We start from the raw sequence: 19745 nt of genomic DNA, 5'->3' as shown, positions 1-19745 counted from the left end.
ATCATGTCTTAAAGGGCTAAGGACAGTCTCAAACGAACACAAAGCAGCCTAGCCATCTGCATTAGAACTGCACAGACAGGCCTGATGGAATCTTGGAATGCGTGGCAGTTGCACGTCTCCAGGGGTCACAGGGGTTAAAGGACCTCCCTCCAGCTATAAATGCTTTTCATGCCAGGTTGTGAGAGTGGCGAGATATGAGCAGATATGAGAACGCTCATACTGTTTTCCATTTAACTCGAAAGTCTGATATCAGAGCTGGGAAATAAGTTACATCATAATTGACAGTGTTCCAGTTAAAAATTTAGATAACTATACTACTTTATTATAAAACCTTTTCAAAACTGTGTACTGTGTACTGGTTTGACAATGATTTAATGTTGTTATGCGCAAAACTTTATTTTTTTTGTATGTTTGTGACTGTGTTCCAGGTCCAGGTAAATTTTTGTACAAACCTTCTAATTCAAAGGTTTTTTTTTTTTTATTTAATTTGTTTATACATTGTAGATTAATTCTAAATGAAAACAATTAGGGACACATATGGAATTACGTAACATTAAAATTGTTTGTCCTCTACGATCTCCTGATCTAAACCTGATCAGATGAGATTTGGGATGAGCTGGAGCTTCACAGCGTAAAGGAAAAGCAGCAAATATTGTTCAGCACCACCAGGAACTATTCCAGGTGACTCTACCTCATGAAGACACTGAGATTAAAATACCAGTAGAGATCTATTTATGTTATGTTATGTTTATTTGATTTTAATGTTAAAATAAATCCAATATGATTAAGATGGTTATGTTAAAACTGTTGCAGCTTTTCTAAAGATTGACTTTATTTTCATTTAGAAACAATATTTTTCCACAGTACATGGACTCAATCAATCCCTATTTTTGGGAAAAACATATGGTTTTTAATTAGCCGCTTCCATGCTATGTACTGTATATTGGTTATCTTAGCATAGTTTAGCTTTTAGTTTTATGTTTACACATATTTGTTTAGTGGTTAAGTGCAGGGAAGTGTGGTGCTCTGTTTCTTAGATGCAGTTTAGTTTGCTTATCCCAGTTTGAGACACTTTAGAGCACAGCTTTAGAGCTTTTTTTTTAGAGCTGTTATGTTAAAGTTCTTTTGCCTTTTCTTCTTTAATTTTGTATGATTTTTTTTAACATGTCACTTTATTGTCCTGTATTTTATATCCAGGGTTATCCTTAGCATTGACCCAGTTTAGCCCAGTGTTACTGATACTAGTGAGATACTTTGCCAATAAAAGGGAAAACTGTTTCACATGGTACTGAAGAAGCAGGGATGCAGGAGTACCCTATAGCACTTTAGTTTAAAATTGTGCCAGCCCCTTAAAGCCTTGGCACATTATGACCCATCACCCAGAAAACCTAGAGAAATATCGACCTGATTAGCTGAAATTTGTAAAAGAAGTTCAGAAATGTAGCTATGGGAGTTTTCTTTACTATCACAATGTAGGGATCCTGCAGTGAACGGCTGCAGGCTGTAGCAGCTGGTTTAAGCACTGCTGACCCTCACATCCTTCAGGCCTTTAACTTAATGCCTGTGACTGATCACAACCTCATGTGTGACTAACAAACCTTACGTCTCACTCACCATGCTGCTGGGTGGTGGTGAGGGGTAGCTAACTTAACTAAGCTAAGTAAAGCTAACCTAGTAACAAAACCGTGATAAAAAGACTTTCTTTAAAAGTAAAACGCACAAAATTAAAATGAGCACTGACGATTTTTGGGAATATTAAAGAATTTTAAGTGCGCCTTATAGTGCAAAAAATACAATATCTCAAAAAAGTTAACATATTGTTAAATAATGTTGTCTAATACTAACATAAATCTAAGTTTAATTAAATGTATATTTCTATTAATTTAATAGTAAATCAAGTTCCTTGTGAATATTGTACACTCATTCAAAAAAGTCAACATTCAAAAAAATCAATCACAAAATCATTTATTCAACAGAATCACCTGTCCTTTCTCACATGTTCTTAAATCTCATTAGCATCTTGGCTTCCAAAAAGCAAAAAAGGCTAATCTGACAATGAAGCCTTTGCATGGCTGGGGAATCAAAGAAATATTATTGTGGGTTGTAATATTATTGGATGTTATGTAATGAATTATAATAGCTTTTGATTTATAGTCTGCATCTACAGATTCAAAGCTGCATCTCCAAAATGTTTCAAGGAACAAAAAATATAAAGATTTTTCAAATCAAATTAAAAAACATGACAAGAACTATTACCTATTATTAATTAATGAATCCAATTGAAATTATTCTAAAATTTATCCTAATCTGCTATCAATAAAAAATATCATCCCAGTTTTGTGGAGCTGCCTTTAACTTATATCCGTCACTTTCCACAGAAGAGGAGCTGCATTTGTAGTTAACGCAGCTAAATATAAAACATTCACCTGAACATCCATATGTCTGCTATTATCATTTTGTAGAGGAGAAACCAATACCAGAAAATCCTAACCCAGATACATTTCTTGGTTGTAAATCTCTAGTAAAGTGAAGGTGTCAGTGGTGCTTGAAAGGTTTACCTGTTATCTTCTCCTGCAGCCTCATGCCACCCAATGCATCTTTTTTACTCATCACTCATCATAACATGATGGATGGATGTTTTAGTTCCTTCAACCACAGATGCATCTCCTTTTTGTTGAAAGGCAGTGGATATAAGTTGTCTGGCTAGAAAGCTATGTGTTGTCCCCACATATGCTTTAAATATCTTGTTGGAATGTTGAGTTAGCATAGGTAGCTGCGTTATTGTCAGTATACACTGCAGTAGCTAATTCAGACTGCATTAATTTTTAATTTGATGCGACCATAAACTATTTAATATCAGAAATCAGAAATTGTAACACAGCCTCTTACAAAATTGGGAGAGGCAGAATAAGGTAGATAGTAGAACAAATTTGTATCCATGATTTTTAAACAAGGTGACAATCCACAAATTGAGATATTTCCTCAACTTTATGGCAATGAATGTTGATGCGGTGAAGTGACATTATAAACCTATTGGCCCAAAAAGGTTTTGGACCAGTTGTAGACACAAAACTCTGAGGTCTCCAACCTCTGCTCTCTAGGAATTTTTAGTTCCTAATATATGTAGTTCCTAATCTCAGCAGTGTGGTTCTACTGTAAACATGAACAATTCTTATTGTTCTGGTTTATATGATGCATCTTTGCACAAATACAGAGACAATTCAAAGAAAAATAAATCATGGAAAACAGTGGATATTGTTGGTGTCTTTGGTGGGTTGGTTGCATGATAGGTAGCTTGCTAGACGATCCATCTAGCTAACTGGCCAGGCCCATACAAACCCACACACAACCATACTAGCAGCTTCAAAACATGCCTAGAAAACAAACTTGGGGTGACATGAGTAACATATCATCTGCAGATGTGAAGTCAATGAAAGATAAGTATGGCGTCATCAGGAACTGAACCGGTAACTTGTGAACCTGTGAAACAGGCTAAAAATACCAAGCAAAAAGAAGAAGAACAAGTAATCTATAGCAATATCTGGACTGAAATGCATACAGCAAGCAAAGAACGACACATTTATCTATAGTTCTACAGTTTTGCTACTGTGGGCAATATCGTTGCACACTGTCCTGCATTGTTTAAGAAATATCTGTTGTGGTTTGTGCTTTACTCAGTTTCTTTTAGAAGCTTTGCTTTTTAAAACGGCCACACATTCCTTCTTTTTGTGGCACCTGTTGCAGTGTTTACTGCAGTCCAGCTGATGTGTTTTCCAGCTAAATGTGAAGCTACAGTAGAAGGTTAAATGCATTTTGCTTCACTTAAAACCTTTTGTTGTAATTTATGACTGTCCTATTTGTCACCTGCTTTGACTTCTCACTCTATTATATAGCAAACACTTAGGCCACATTTAAAATGAGTAAAGAAGTAATGAGAACTTCACAGGCGTGAATATACTAGTTTTGCAGCACTGGCATGAGTTCAGTTTGTGGAAGCTGATTTATCCTCTAAAACAACAAAAGAATCAACAGTAAATAAAAAAATCCACTGGTTTAGGCACTAAACATTCTCCTGTACACTTCCTCCTTATTAGTGGATTGAAACACATTCCTGCCCGTGAGAAGATGCAACACATTCGACTCATTGAATTGTCGTAGGTCAGGCTGCATCACAGGCTTGGGGTCAGAACTGGACCTTTCTCGGAAGTCGGTCTGCTTCAGTTTGTGGGCCTGCGGAGGGCAGATGGTTTGGATAAGAGCCGCTTCGGATTTCCTTCTGTCCTCCAGCTGTGGTCATCCAGCCGCATCCTCATGGGATTGGAAAAGCTGCAGAGTTCACATCAGTCGGAAGGTTTGTGGTGAATAACAGGCATAGAAACTGAAGTGGCCTGAGGCATGTGAGGGATGAGTAGAGCACCTATGGAGTAGATACAGCATAATTCAGAACATCCTGTTAAACCATAGTGCTGGCTTCCTGCACAGTTTCCTCACTATTCAGTCATTCATTCAAGGCTTAGTCAGTGAGCAGGGAAATCAGGAAAACTGTCCTAAACAAGCATGTTGCTAATATCCAGAGGAGAACACTGACTGTTTGAGCTAGGCATTCAAATTTGGATTTGTATTAATGTTCGCTGCTAACACTCCACTTTTCTACTCCTTAGGCCACAATTTACTGACAGCCTTCTGGTCCCAAGCCCACTTCACTTTTAATCCACAATTTACTGGCAACCTTTCAATCCCAAACCAACTTTTTAACCTTTATGATATGGCAATCTGATTAGCTTTCATATCCGAACCCACTTTTTGCATCTTACTGGGTGACCTAGCACCTGTAAGCTTGCTTCTCTAACCTTTATGCTACGGCTAACAAATTACAGCACGGTCCCAAGCTCACTTATTTGCCCTTTAGGACACCGTTATCCCCAAGTACAGTACACATATAGCCCTCCAGAATTGCAGTCTATGTGGATGCATGTCTTCTAATAGGAGTCTGAGTTGTTGCATGTCTGAAATGAAAACTCTACATGTCTGTCCATGCTAAATAAACATGCATGGATACCAAGAGTCCACTGGCTGGCGGTTCTCCAGCTGTGGAGCTGCTGGAGAGAAGGCCATTGATTACACATTAGACATGAACAGGCTCGCAGGAACGTGAATCATTCATAGACTCCTCTGGGTTGTACAGAGTTGAGGTGGATTCAGCGCTCATTGTGCAATAGGTATAGAAAAGAGCTTACATCCTTCAGGCATTTCTGTTTCCTCGTTTCATGTTTAACTGTACAGAGAAATAACCCTTCTTAAATTACCACTCAGAGGGTTTAATCATTCCAGCTTAACTCTGAATAGTGGAAATTAGATTCCAAATAACAAGGCAATGTATAGGTAGGCACACCATAGAAAATACGTTTTTCTCGCACCCCTTACTCCCTAGTTAATACATTCTATTTATAGTCATCAGTCTTCAGGAACAGCCCATTTTGAATTAACTGTATTTGTGATATTAACTAAAAAGTAAACACATTTACTGTATATACATTCATCAGTACAGCCAACAGCAGTTAAGGGATGTGAAAAAAGACTGCTTTTTAATTTAGTTGCAATACAACTTCAAGTCAATCGAAATGAACTGCATTTATATACAGTTATACATGTACAATCTGTTTAAGTCTAAGGGATTCAGAAAAGTTGGAAAATGGTCCTGTATTAGTAAAGTCTAAAGATGTCTCACCTATTTACCTTTACTTATTACAGAAATATTATAGTATATAGTATTCCTATAATTCAATAATTACCCCATAAGGCTCTTTGAAAGTAAAGGAAAGTGTGTGTTTTGGGTGAGTTCTGAACTGAGCTTCTGTTCTTTCAAGTTTTAAATTATTTATTGAGCGGTGTATTAGCTCATGGACAGTGCACTTAGGCTAAGAACTGAAGCAGTACCACTTCAAAAGTCTTATGTTGTTTTTCCTCTTGTTGATCCAAAAAGCCCAGGTGCTCTATTTTCACTCCTCTTGGTCAGATTTTATATATTTACATTCTTAGAAGTAGACTGGGGCCGGTTCAGACTAGCTTTGTTGGGTTTGGGTTGGAAGGTAACATGAGTCCACTTGTTTGTAGTTTTTTCTCTGGTGTCCTGGTGCGTGGTTTCCCCATAGGCTTACTGCTTACTCCCCTTACTGCAATATCTTTTAGGAGAGATACACTCCTCTTTCAAAATACAGGAACTGTGAGGATACTCCCTTTATTTCTGCTGAAAACATTTGGGTTTAGTATTAAAATATGCTTATGAGACAAAAGGTCAACAATTTGGCTTTTATTTCCAGGTATTTACATCTGGATCTGATACACAGTTTAGAAAATAGCACTGTGGGTTTTAGCTAAAGCCACACAGTTTAGTTTTCAAGATTAATCACATCCGTTCATGCATTTCGGTTGAGAGTGCTAAAACTAGGTGATGTCAAGCTCTTGAGAATCCTGCTCAAATGGTCATTGTTTTCATATGGATGGTGGATTGTTAATATTCTATCTATACTTTTTGTATTTGTGACAATTATATAATAAAAAAAATCTTACAAACATAAAATGATAAAACTACCAGCTCCATACCTCTGAGTGCCCTCTTCCCATATTATGGTCATTTTTCTGACTTGTCTCCATCACTCCTGGTGTAGGGGGTCTCTTTCTCTCCCTGGACATCTGGCTGCCTGTAATGTTAGTTTTGGGAAGGAGAAAAATAGCATTTATTATATAATAGCATTTTATTACAGTATTTGTTTAGAAAATCAAATCTACCTTCTTTTGTGAGAAACGATTTTAACGAAATTTATACGAACTCTACATACATCCAAACTCTACACACATCCAAACTCTAACCACACACTCTACATACATCCAAACTCTAATCACACACTCTACATACATCCAAACTCTAACCACACACTCTACATACATCCAAACTCTAACCACACACTCTACATACATCCAAACTCTAACCACACACTCTACATACATCCAAACTCTACACACATCCAAACTCTAACCACACACTCTACATACATCCAAACTCTACATACATCCAAACTCTAACCACACACTCTACATACATCCAAACTCTAACCACACACTCTACATACATCCAAACTCTAACCACACACTCTACATACATCCAAACTCTACACACATCCAAACTCTAACCACACACTCTACATACATCCAAACTCTAACCACACACTCTACATACATCCAAACTCTACATACATCCAAACTCTAACCACACACTCTACATACATCCAAACTCTACACACATCCAAACTCTAACCACACACTCTACATACATCCAAACTCTAACCACACACTCTACATACATCCAAACTCTACACACGTCCAAACTCTAACCACACACTCTACACACATCCAAACTCTAACCACACACTCTACATACATCCAAACTCTACACACATCCAAACTCTAACCACACACTCTACATACATCCAAACTCTACACACATCCAAACTCTAACCACACACTCTACATACATCCAAACTCTACACACATCCAAACTCTAACCACACACTCTACATACATCCAAACTCTACACACATCCAAACTCTAACCACACACTCTACATACATCCAAGCTCTACACACATCCAAACTCTAACCACACACTCTACATACATCCAAACTCTACACACATCCAAACTCTAACCACACACTCTACATACATCCAAACTCTACACACATCCAAACTCTAACCACACACTCTACATACATCCAAACTCTACACACATCCAAACTCTACACATATCCAAACTCTAACCACACACACTCTACATACATCCAAACTCTACACACATCCAAACTCTACACATATCCAAACTCTAACCACACACTCTACATACATCCAAACTCTACACACATCCAAACTCTAACCACACACTCTACATACATCCAAACTCTACACACATCCAAACTCTAACCACACACTCTACATACATCCAAACTCTACACACATCCAAACTCTAACCACACACTCTACATACATCCAAACTCTAACCACACACTCTACATACATCCAAACTCTACACACATCCAAACTCTAACCACACACTCTACATACATCCAAACTCTAACCACACACTCTACATACATCCAAACTCTACACACATCCAAACTCTAACCACACACTCTACATACATCCAAACTCTACACACATCCAAACTCTAACCACACACTCTACATACATCCAAACTCTACACATATCCAAACTCTAACCACACACTCTACATACATCCAAACTCTACACACATCCAAACTCTAACCACACACTCTACATACATCCAAACTCTAATCACACACTCTACATACATCCAAATTCTACACACATCCAAACTCTAACCACACACTCTACATACATCCAAACTCTACACACATCCAAACTCTAACCATACACTCTACATACATCCAAACTCTACACACATCCAAACTCTAACCACACACTCTACATACATCCAAACTCTACATACATCCAAACTCTAACCACACACTCTACATACATCCAAACTCTACACACATCCAAACTCTAACCACACACTCTACATACATCCAAACTCTACACACATCCAAACTCTAACCCCACACTCTACATACATCCAAACTCTACACACATCCAAACTCTAACCACACACTCTACATACATCCAAACTCTACATACATCCAAACTCTAACCACACACTCTACATACATCCAAACTCTACACACATCCAAACTCTAACCACACACTCTACATACATCCAAACTCTAACCACACACTCTACATACATCCAAACTCTACACACATCCAAACTCTAACCACACACTCTACATACATCCAAACTCTAACCACACACTCTACATACATCCAAACTCTACACACATCCAAACTCTAACCACACACTCTACATACATCCAAACTCTACACACATCCAAACTCTAACCACACACTCTACATACATCCAAACTCTACACATATCCAAACTCTAACCACACACTCTACATACATCCAAACTCTACACACATCCAAACTCTAACCACACACTCTACATACATCCAAACTCTAATCACACACTCTACATACATCCAAATTCTACACACATCCAAACTCTAACCACACACTCTACATACATCCAAACTCTACACACATCCAAACTCTAACCACACACTCTACATACATCCAAACTCTACATACATCCAAACTCTAACCACACACTCTACATACATCCAAACTCTACACACATCCAAACTCTAACCACACACTCTACATACATCCAAACTCTACACACATCCAAACTCTAACCCCACACTCTACATACATCCAAACTCTACACACATCCAAACTCTAACCACACACTCTACATACATCCAAACTCTACATACATCCAAACTCTAACCACACACTCTACATACATCCAAACTCTACACACATCCAAACTCTAACCACACACTCTACATACATCCAAACTCTAATCACACACTCTACATACATCCAAACTCTACAGATATCCAAAATCTACACATATCCAAACTCTAACCACACACTTTACATACATCCAAACTCTACACACATCCAAACTCTAACCACACACTCTACATACATCCAAACTCTACACACATCCAAACTCTAACCACACACTCTACATACATCCAAACTCTACACACATCCAAACTCTAACCACACAGTCTACAAACATTCAAACTCTACACACATCCAAACTCTAACCATACATTTTACATATACCAAACTCTACACACATCCAAACTCTAACCACACAGTCTACATACATCCAAACTCTACACACATCCAAACTCTAACCACACACTCTACATACATCCAAACCCTACACACATCCAAACTCTAACCCCACACTCTACATACATCCAAACTCTACACACATCCAAACTCTAACCACACACTCTACATACATCCAAACTCTACATACATCCAAACTCTAACCACACACTCTACATACATCCAAACTCTACACACATCCAAACTCTAACCACACACTCTACATACATCCAAACTCTAATCACACACTCTACATACATCCAAACTCTACAGATATCCAAAATCTACACATATCCAAACTCTAACCACACACTCTACATACATCCAAACTCTACACACATCCAAACTCTAACCACACAGTCTACATACATCCAAACTCTACACACATCCAAACTCTAACCACACACTCTACATACATCCAAACTCTACACACATCCAAACTCTAACCACACAGTCTACAAACATTCAAACTCTACACACATCCAAACTCTAACCATACATTTTACATATACCAAACTCTACACACATCCAAACTCTAACCACACAGTCTACATACATCCAAACTCTACACACATCCAAACTCTAACCACACACTCTACATACATCCAAGCTCTACACATATCCAAACTTTAACCACACACTCTACATACATCCAAGCTCTACACATATCTAAACTCTAACCACACACTCTACATACATCCAAACTCTACACACATCCAAACTCTAACCACACAGTCTACACACATCCAAACTTTAACCACACACTCTACATACATCCAAACTCTACACACATCCAAACTCTAACCACACAGTCTACAAACATTCAAACTCTACACACATCCAAACTCTAACCATACACTCTACATACATCCAAACTCTACACACATCCAAACTCTAACCACACACTCTACATACATCCAAACTCTACACACATCCAAACTCTAACCACACACTCTACATACATCCAAACTCTACACACATCCAAACTCTAACCACACACTCTACATACATCCAAACTCTACACACATCCAAACTTTAACCACACACTCTACATACATCCAAACTCTACACACATCCAAACTCTAACCACACACTCTACATACATCCAAACTCTACACACATCCAAACTCTACACACATCCAAACTCTAACCATACACTGTACATACATCCAAACTCTAACCACACACTCTACATACATCCAAACTCTACATACATCCAAACTCTACACACATCCAAACTCTAACCACACAGTCTACATATACCAAATTTTACACACATCCAAACTCTAACCTCACACTCTACACACATCCAAACTCTAACCACACACTCTACATACATCCAAACTCTACACACATCCAAACTCTAACCACACACTCTACACACATCCAAACTCTACACACATTGAGATGATATTACTTGGATTCTTTAATGTTAAATCTAAAAATCCTTTACAAATAGTTTCAGTATTAAGAAGAAAAAAAATAGTTTAATCATGAATATTCACAGCAAATTAGTTGTGGTAGAGATGGTTCTTTGCGATTGAGATATTGTAAATACATTCATCATAAGGAAGTAATAAGTAGACAGAATTAAAAAATGATGGGTACTTGACTGTATAAAGTGATATTGCTGGGCATGCATTAATTGCACAAACGAATGTTTTCTTGCCAGTGATAGACAGCTGTCAGTCACACATGTTCATTAAAATATTATGACCATGCCCACACAGTTCTCAGAGAGGACTGAGAACATGCTAGTGTTTTTTTTTCTAATTTTACTTTTGTCCCACCCATTCAGCTGTAAGCTAGCTGTATATCCCATATCACTAGTGATACCACAACACAAAGGGGTGAAGACGAGCACATGCCTCCTCCAAAACAAGTAAAGTCAGCCACCACCTCTTTTCAAGCTTTTTGATACATCAGATCACAGATGTCTTGTGCTGATTGACATCACCCTAGGAGCGATGTGGGAAGAGAGCACCATCTACCCACCCAGAGAGAGCAAGGTCAATTGTGCTCTTTTGGGGCTGCAGCAGCTGATGGCAAGCTGCATGACCGGGATTCAAACCAGCAATTAGGATCCCGCCCATTCAAATCGCTGTGCCCATTTTTTTAGGATTGTTTAATCCTTTATGTTTTATATTTCTGCTTTGTGTTTTCTACTTAAACTATGCTGAATGCTTCCCATAATATAAATGTTTAGTACCACAGAAAAATTCAATTTGTGTTCCCAGGGGGTTTAAATAATTTATTATTTCTGATAACCTTTTTCTTCCTTCCGAATAGCATTGCAGTCTATTTTTGAAGTGGATATTTCCCTTTGTTTCAGGTGTTGGTGTTTCCCAACAGGACACTAGTACGTACTCTTGTGTTGAGGCACCACAGGCCACTGGACTAATAGGATTGTGCAGGTGGCTTGACTAGAGTCCAAAGGGCACACTCTTTAAAACAACACACACTGTTGTAGTTATCTCACTCACCTAACAGTAACCTGACTGCTAGGCATGACAAGGCTGTAGTAAAATTTTCATAAAAATGCATACTTTTAGTTTATTTTTCTGTCTTTCTCTCTATGTTAGTGAGAATGAGTAAAACTAATGGCACCATGTGTAGAGGCTGTACTTCAGCCTGTCTAGCTCTTACTCGGTATAGGTCTGTCTGTCGGTCTTTTCTGTTCATCTCTGTCAAAATACCCAAAACAGAGCTAACAGTAAATTACTTGTGCTGCTTCACTTAAGAAAAATGGAAATGTTTTTCTGAAACTCTGTAATTGTAGAAATAGAAAGAATGAGGAGGAGGAGGAGTGGCTGATGAAGAGGAAGACGAAGAGCACTCACGGTCGGACTTTGTTGAAGAAGTGTCGGCGTAGCAGCAGGGCCAGGGTGCTGAGGACCATCATGGTGGTGCACATGGCTGTCCCCGTCCCATGGAGCCACACTCACATCCACCCACTCAAACACACCTATCCTTACAAACAGAGAAGAATAAAGAGACAGTTCAGCAGTGCTTTACCTCTCTCTTTGTCTCTCTCTCTCTCTCTCTCTCTCTCTCGCTCTCTCTCTATGTCTCTTTGTCTCTCTCACACACATTCGCGCTTACACTCTCCCGGCGTGTGACTGAGATTAGCTGGAGAGATTAGTGATGATCAGAATTAGAGAGAAATGAGTCAGGCAGCAGCAGGCTGGCCAGATACACTACACTGGACCTGGTGTCGTTGTTGTTTACTTTATTATTTATTCAGGCTATGCCTGCCACATTATTTAAATTTTAGCCATACAATATAAGGAAATGGCTTCAATCATTTTTGCTGACTTTGATATCATCCATTATATTTTCCATAGCAACAACAGCCAAATAAATTATTTTGTACTGTATATTGTTGTTGTTTAAAAACAGCTGTTTTATTTAGTTTTTGTTTTATTTATACTTTATCTTAATTATTAAAAGTTAATGGCTTTCTTAGAAGTGTAAAATATTTTTTCATGCCATTATATTATCATTAGATAAATGACCTTAAACTGAAAATTCTATAATTTATTGCAAGTATTTTTGGAACAACTAATTGTTTAAACAAAATATAGTGACAGGCCTAGCTATGGCCTTTGTAGCTGATGTTATAATTTTGCTGATTGCTGTGGTATTGCTAGTTGGTTGCTTTGCTGTTATTAGGTTATTGCTAAGATGTTGCTAGGCGGTATCTAGATGGTTGTTATTTTGTTGCTAAAATTGATCTGAAATTGGGCGCTATGGTGATTATGATTCTTAAAATTGACCTGAGCCTGTCATTTCTCTGTCAACTGCTTAAAAATACATTGTGAAGCCTCTAACACACTACCAAACTCTGAGCTTTTAAGCCCAGCATATTGCTTTATGGGTTCCATTGAAGGGTATTTTAGTGTTGTGGTATTTCTGAGGTCATTAGTTCAGTTTTGATATGCAAATGAGATCTAGTCTAGGTATAGAATTTCACAATTTGGAAATTTACCAATGTTTCTTACTTATTTACTTTCAGATTTTTTGTTACACAATTTGTGTATTTTGTAATATTTGTATGTTCCCTGCAATTCTTTGTAATTTTAGTATTAATACCTATGTGTGGAGATTAAGAAATATATAAATAGCACATTGTCCATAAACAAGATGTTTATTTTTAAGGGTGGGGGGTTATGACCCCATGTCATATTTTGTGTGTTACCTCTTTTTTGAGTAGAGGTCCAAAATTGGCCTCCCTATAAAAGAGCCTGGATCAGCTTGACCTGGGAGAGGAGTTAAAGGCTCCTCCCCTTTCATGACCTGGGAAAACTTCATAGTACATCCACTTCTCACACTGTTTGCTTTTTAGATTTGTTTCAGTTATCTTTGGGGAAAAATATTTGTTGTTGTTGTTATTTTGGTTTATATGCACCCCCCGAATCCAAATTTCCCATTTCTTGTCAACAAATCCTCCTGGTATATTATGTCTACAGGGTCCGGTGTTTGGTCTGGCAGAGGGTCTGAGCATGCATGCTTTGGTCTGTGCTTTTTGTGGTTTTGTAAATCAACGCAGATACTGGGCCTTTATCTGTAAATTAAAGGCCACCACACACACACACAGGCCTGACCATAAACACTTGACGAGGTGAAGGGTTTAAACCACAGTTTGACAGACTTTGCATTTTTTGGCTCACAACTCGGTGTAGGAGATTACGTTTTTATATCTGATCACCAAAGTTCAGTGAGTTCTCCAGTGTGAAGGGTCGCTGTCATGCCCCTCAGCTTTTCTTCACCATGTGTCAAATAGAAGTTAAGAACTTAAAATTATTTTCATTTATTTGCTACCTGTAAATTGCTGAGGGGTGGTGTAGTACTGTTTTATTTTTTTTACTGGTGATTTCTGCACATTATGGAAATATTTTATTTTAAGTAGTTTTGGAGTATTTATATTGGATCCTTCATCCAGAAATTATGATGCAACATAATGCACAGATACAGCTCTGAAAAAAATAAGAGACCACACGATCACAAGCCATTAAACCAAGCTGAATTGCTTGATTTTTTTTGCCAGGAGTGGCATAAAGTTATCCAAAAGCAGTGTGTAAGACTGGTGGAGGAGAACATGCCAAGATGCATGAAACAATGATTCAAACCAGGGTTATTCCTCTAAAAATGGATTTCTAAACTCTTAAACTCTTAAAACGTTATGAATATGAACTGGTTTTCTTGGTTCATTTTCTGCAAATAAATGCTCTAAATGACAATATTTTTATTTAGAAAATTTGGAAATAATTTGGAATTATTTGGAATTTTTAATTGGAGATATGTTGTCCGTATGGGGCAGCTTGGGGGGTACGAGGGTGTGATTCTAAAATGTATCCCCTGTCAACCTCCCTCTCTCTCTATCTCTCTCTCTCTCTCTCTTTCTCTCTCTCTCTCTCTCTCTCTGTAGAATGGACTATAAATAGACCATAAAGACTAATCCCACAATCCCCTGCCCTGCTGAGTCAGTGGTGAGTGAGTTAATACTCTGTGTGCTATTGTATCATTAGATATATAATGTGTGTATTTATTATAAAGAACTAAAGATTGGTGTATGCAGAATATAATTAATACTTAAGGTGTTAGAGATGCTATAGTGCTATAATCTTCTATTTCATGAAGTAAAGCTGAAGAATGTTCCTCACAGTCTCATATTTGCACCAGTTAAAACCATTGTAAAAATGGTGCCAAGTTTTATAAACCCTGTTTGTGACCAAAATGGCTCTAAATGTTTTACTGCACTACTGAGCACGACAACCATTTTCTGTAAGTGTCCAAATTGAAAAGTGGAATTGAGGGCACTATAACTCTTACAATGCATCATAAATTATAGTAAATTTCATAGCTCAGTACATGAGCAGAATGTGAACAGAATTCATTGCAAATAAAACAAGTTTAAAACAAACTAAAAGATTTGATGTGGCCATAAATTATAAAGTGGCAATTTCTTAAATATGTACAGAACAGCAATTGCAAAAAATATATTTAAATACATTTATTTTGATGTGTATTATTTATGTTTATATGCATTGTTATGTTAGGACATATTACTTTCTGCAACACAGGATCACAAAACCCCAGATGTTGTCTGTGAGTAATACTGCAACTTTAAAAGTAATTCAATATTCTTTAAATTATCTCTAAAAGTTAAAAAGCTAAAAGCTTCATTTAATGTATGTGTGGTTATTCTGCCTTTCCAAATTGTGAATCAATGTAATTCACCCTTATTATTTAGAATAAAATAATTTTACATTATACAGGTTGTTTACAGTAACTTTGAAAATATAGAATTTCTTTACCTTTCCATGTAAAGCTCTCATATTTGAAGATAAGGTTTTGTATTATGGATGATCACAAGCCATCAAACCAAGCTGAAATGTTTGAATGTTTGCACCAGGAGTGGCATATATTTATCCAAAAGCAGTGTGTAAGACTGATGGAGGAGAACATGGCAAGATGCATAAAAACTGTGATTAAAAATCAAGGTTATTCCAACAAATACTAATTTCTGAACTCTTAAAATGTTATGAATAAATATGTGTGTATCATGGGTAATGATAATTGTACCCACCTTTAACCATCTTTAACTTTGCCAAAGCCAGATATTTGGTTCCAAATGTGGTGGACACAGCAAAAAAAATCTTGTGGTCTAAACCTTTGGATAAGCAATGTTATAATATATATATATATATATATATATATATATATATATATATAATATAGTATTTTTTTATATTACAATGGTATTATAATGGAATGCCAGCCCTGGTAATCAGACATAAATCAACAAATACAGACAATAAATAAATACTATCAGAAGGTTCTGTGTTAAATTAATTTGAAACAGTTTGAGGTTAGAGAAGGGCCTGACCCAGTCTGTGCTTCCTTCACAATACAGAGAAATCTATTGCATGATGGTCTGACAAAACAATGGCGTTTACAGTGAATCCACACCTCTCTGTGTCATAACAATGAAATGCTTGTGTGAGTGACTGTAAATAGTGATTGTGAAAGTACACTTTTGGCACACTAGACATAGTAACAGAGACCCAATCTGTGTTCAAAATATCTTACACAATAACGCATTCACTATTCACTAGGTTGCATTTACCAGAGAAGGAACTGATTAGGAAGCGACTGAAAAATAAACCATCCCTGCCGCTCTGAGAATGTCTGACAGAACACCACCACACTGCATCTGCGTTAATATATTCCTAAACTCTGATGCTTTAGGATCAGGTGATTAAAATACTTTTGTAACAGTATAGCACACAGCCAACACAGAGGGCCCTATTTTAGTAATAAATAGGCAGTATCTCAGAAAGTTATGCTTGCTCTTACAGCCTACAACATTAAGGCCAGGTATTTAATCATAATATATGATCTACAAGTTTACCTGAGGTAGCCTGGGGGAAATCACTCCACTGTGAAACTGGGGGAAACACTGTGTAAAAAAATAGATAGTGTCAACAGCAAGTCAAAAATCAGCTTCCAATCAAACTAAACTAAATTAGAGTAACTAAAGTTATTATAGGTTGAATCCACTCAAAGACCCCATTTGAACGTATACCTGGCTGCAAATATTCACTTAAATCAAAAAGGTGAAACATGTTTGTAAATATTACATTTTATATGAATGCAATTTTACATAAAACACACTCATTTTAATTAAAAAAAGTGGGTTTACAGTGTATTATAGCCAAAGCACACTCTTGAAAATGAACATGATCTAAATAGGGTGACCCACACATTCTCACTGCTGTAGTACTGCAAGTTGTGCTTGAAGCCATTCTGTCAAATCCTATTTTGAATGGATGCCCAGTGTCCCCAGTGCTCTCTTTTATAAAAAACAAAACATACTCACTCACAGAATGTATGGTTTGAATCTTGGTCAGTGATTCAATTGTCTGGTTTTTATTTCCTGGCAGTTGCTGCGCTCTATTACTGTAGTTTCTGGAGTTAATTACAGTTTTTAAGTTAGCTTAGACACAATTTCTGAATTTCTCCCAATTTCTGCGAAAACCACATACAGAACATGCTGAATGTCTTACACTTCTGCATAAAGCAAACACTTCATCCAAAGCTCTGTATACTCGAGCAATATATGCTGTATATACTGTAACACATAGATAACAGAAATATATATAGGTCTGTGTGTGTGTAAGGAGGAGAGTCCAGACCTTAACCTTATTGACAATCTTTGGGATGTGCTGGAGGAGGCTTTGTGCAGCGGTCAGACTCTACCATCATTAATGCTGCAAGATCTTGGTGAAACATTAATGCAGTACTGGATTAAAATAAATCTTGTGACATTGCAGAAACTCATTGAAACAATGACACAGCGAATGCTGCTGCAATCAAAGATAAAAGCAGTCCAACAAAATATTAGAGTGTGTGAACTTTTTTTTATGCTGATCTTTTTTTTTGGCCAGGCAGTGTAGTTTAGTGCTTTAGGTTAATAGAAAGGCTATTTGAGTAAATAATTCCCATTTTTGGCTCTTGGTAACTGCAAAAAAAATCTATAAGAACTAATGCTAGCAATGACAAATGCTAGAGTTGGGAGCAAACAAATTTACAGGTTTCACAAGTTCTATGTTCTAAGGGTCCTATATTATTGGTTAGAGGTGCGTATAGTAATAAGCTACATTTTTTTTTAAATTTTATTGTGTTTTTTTCTCATATTGCATTGCAACGGCTTGTTTAAAGTGATCATATAAACAGCTAATCAGTACTGATACTGTATTCAGGTATGTTTCTGTGCAGTATTTTTATTAGACTGGAGAGCAGCAGATGTAGAGAGCTCATTACAACCAGAAGTTATAACTTAACTGTTGAATGTTACGAGAGTTCTGTGTTCCTAGAGCTGTTTGCTAAAATGGTCCTGTTCTTAGAGTTCCATAAAATGTGTTAACAGGTCTATATGTTTCCAGGGTCCTGTGTTTTCATTGTTCCGTAAGCTATACATTCCTGTTTCCTTCATATTTCTGACAGCAAACAGAGATGGCTCAGTTATTCTAAACCTGTGCAAACATTGTCCTGATTCCACAAGTGTGGATTTGCACATAACAAACTGCTGATAAAATGGGCAAATATTATGACTGATAAAAAGAATAACAAACTGAACTTTTTAACTATGTCCTTTTTGTTTAAGATTCACTTTTTGTCAATAAGAACTGGGTGGAACTGAGGTCAGGACAGTTTGATGGTGAAAACAAGGTGAAATAAATCAATTTAAAACAGCTGTGAATAAACTTTGGGTAAAGATTTGACTGACAGTATCAAGCCTGGTAATTTCTCCATGATTTGCTGTAAATATCCATTTCTGACGGCGGAAAGTGAAGGCTAATTCCTGCAGAGGAACATGCCCAGACCGAAATGGCACCGGGAATTCAGCAGCCAGGCCTGTTCCTGGAGACGGGTTTTTTAGGGTGAACAAATACCTGTTTATGATTGATTACACTCTAACCGTGTAGAGAGTGAGGGAGCGGTCAGGTATGATATTAGATAAAAAGTGTAAATAATCGCTATGTTGACCGTTATGTTGCCTGGCAACCACGCCCTACTGGAAACAAGACACATTGCTTGGCTGAGGAGCTACTAATAACACTTCATAACAGGTGGTCCTTACATATATAGTTGTATGATTCTCTTATTAGGACTTTATTTTTACAACTACAACTTTACAACTTTATTTAACAACAACTAGAGTGAAATTCAACTTTTTAGATGTAAAAGAGATCCTGAGATCCAAGCTTTAATTTTTTTTAGAGGGGATCAGGGCTATTTTTAATGTCTTTTTTGGGATTTTCGCTTTGCTTAAAAAAACAGCTTAGATTTATCTAAACATTTAGGCTAAAACCTCAGTTCTATTTTTTTATTTCTGTTGATTTGAGGGATGTATTGTG

At 37.1% G+C, this 19745-nt stretch overlaps 1 long non-coding RNA gene across 1 annotated transcript; it reads right to left on the bottom strand.

Annotated features, from left to right (window-relative positions):
* Window positions 1-1949: 1949 nt before the first annotated feature.
* LOC125799457 (uncharacterized) lies at window positions 1950-12949 on the bottom strand. The gene is made up of 3 exons (XR_007438435.1): window positions 12663-12949; window positions 6604-6701; window positions 1950-4417 (listed from the first exon to the last, which is right to left on the bottom strand). It is a non-coding gene; the product is annotated as an uncharacterized LOC125799457 (long non-coding RNA).
* Between the last annotated feature and the right edge of the window lie 6796 nt (window positions 12950-19745).

Source organism: Astyanax mexicanus, chromosome 3 (genome assembly GCF_023375975.1).
Source record: "Astyanax mexicanus isolate ESR-SI-001 chromosome 3, AstMex3_surface, whole genome shotgun sequence".
Lineage (NCBI taxonomy): Eukaryota > Metazoa > Chordata > Actinopteri > Characiformes > Acestrorhamphidae > Astyanax > Astyanax mexicanus.
The sequence above is the reverse complement of the archived record's forward strand: the minus strand, read 5'-3'. Positions and strand labels throughout refer to the sequence as shown.